This window comes from Propithecus coquereli, unplaced genomic scaffold (assembly GCF_000956105.1).
Source record: "Propithecus coquereli isolate 6110/MARCELLA unplaced genomic scaffold, Pcoq_1.0 Scaffold81, whole genome shotgun sequence".
Classification (NCBI taxonomy): Eukaryota; Metazoa; Chordata; class Mammalia; order Primates; family Indriidae; genus Propithecus; species Propithecus coquereli.
The window spans coordinates 3,855,345-3,857,316 of record NW_012154285.1 but is presented as its reverse complement, the minus strand read 5'-3'; positions in this window follow the sequence as shown (position 1 = coordinate 3,857,316).

Sequence of the window (1,972 nt, the reverse complement as noted above, 5' to 3'; positions counted from 1 at the left end):
ATAATTTGCAGCGCCCAGTGTGAAACGAAAACCTGGAGCTCCTTATGCAAAAATTATTCAAAATTTCAAGACAGTGACTGAAGAGCATTAAGTCGAGCACGGCCCTTCTGCGTGCACAGGTTGCACACACACGCCCATGCGGCCGGCCCACCTCTGTCCTCTCCCTACCCCTTGAGACAGGAGTCGGACACCCTGCAGGCAGTTAGGGCAGGGTCAGGAGAAGCCAACAGCCTGTAACCAACAGGGACTCTTTAGTCATTTTACTGTAGCCACGACATTTTTATTTAAGGTAAAAGGGGGCATTCCTTTAATTGGGGTAGGGGCATAGTTGAGGTGATGGTGTCCCTAAATGAACTACCCTCGTTAACATAATAAAAATCACACCTACCATCACCGTGACACTTTACAAAAGTCACGGCAACTCCTGGAAGTTACCTTCTAAGGTCAAGAAAGGGGAAGGTTCCTGGTTCTAGGAACTCTCCACCCCTTTCTCCGAAATCCATGAATATTCCACTTTCAGTTTAGCATATTATTAGGGATTAGCATAAAAGGACAGACCCTAAACCTGGGGTGGCACCGTCCTCTCTGGGTCAGCCGGCTCTTTTCTTTGCTGCAAGAGTGTACTTTGCTTTCAATAAACCTCTCTGCTTTTGCTCAAATCTCATGTCTGAACTCTCTTCTGTCTCTTGTCCCCTGCACTTGAATTCCTTCCTGCGCAGAGGGCAAGAACCCACTCTGCTACCAGCGGTCTGCACCGATGTCATCCTGAATCCACAGGCAGGACTAAGCCTGCTCTGGGTCCCCACAGGCCCTGGTGCCGTCTGCATTCTGCGTCCTCCTCGCTCGTGCCCTCGTCTGTTTCCCTGCCAACCACACATTCCCTAACGGCCCAGACCGCAGTGATTTCTCCCTGGTTACCAAGCAGGGTGCCTGGGACAGAGGAAGGGTGGGGATATTTGCTAAATTAATTGTAACAGGAAAGAAGTCATAACTCTCCACATCCCTGAGGATGGTGATGATTAAAAACAAAAACAGATAATAGCAAGTGTTGACACAGAGATGGAGAAATTGGAACCCTCGTGTATTGTTGATGGGAATTTGAAATGGTGCAGTCACCCTGGAAAACAGTCTGGCAGTTTCTCAAACGTTAAATATAGAGTTACCATATGACTCAGCAACTCCGCTCCTAGGTACCTACCCAAGAGAGCTGAAAACATATGTCCGTACAAAAACACGAATGTTCAAACTATTCATAACAGCCAACAGGTGGAAACAACCCAAGCGTCCAATGACGGATGAATGGATAAACAAAATGTGGTCTATCCGTACAATGGAATATTATTCAGCCACAGAAACAGTACTGACTCATGCCACACATGGATGAACCTTCAAAACACGGTGCTAAGTGAGAGAAGCCAGCCACAAAAGATCACATGTTGTCTGAGTATGATTCTACTTATAGGAAACGTCCAGATAGGCCCATCTGTGGAGACAGACGGAGATTGGTGGTGCCAGGGGCTGGGACAAGGAAGAATTGGGGGTTGACTGTTAGTGGGTATGGGGTTTTCTTTTGGGGTGATGAAAATGTTCTGGAACTAGATAATGGTGATGGTTACATAGCATCATACACGTACTAGATGTCACTAATGATAAATTTTATATTATGGCCCAGGCACTGTGGCTCACATCTGTAATCCCAGCACTTTGAGATGCAAGGCAGGAGGATTGCTTGAGACTTGGAGTTTGAGACCAGCCTGGGCAACACAGCAAGATCCCATCTCTACAAAAACATAAAAAAAATTAGCCAGGCGTAGTGGCACATGCCTGTAGTCCCAGCTACTTTGGAGGTTGAGGTAGGAGATCATTAGAGCCCAGGAATTCAAGGTTACAGTAAGCTATGATCACACCACAGCACTCTGGTGTGGGCAACAGAGTGAGACATTGTCTCTAAAAGAAAAAAAAGTTTTTATAT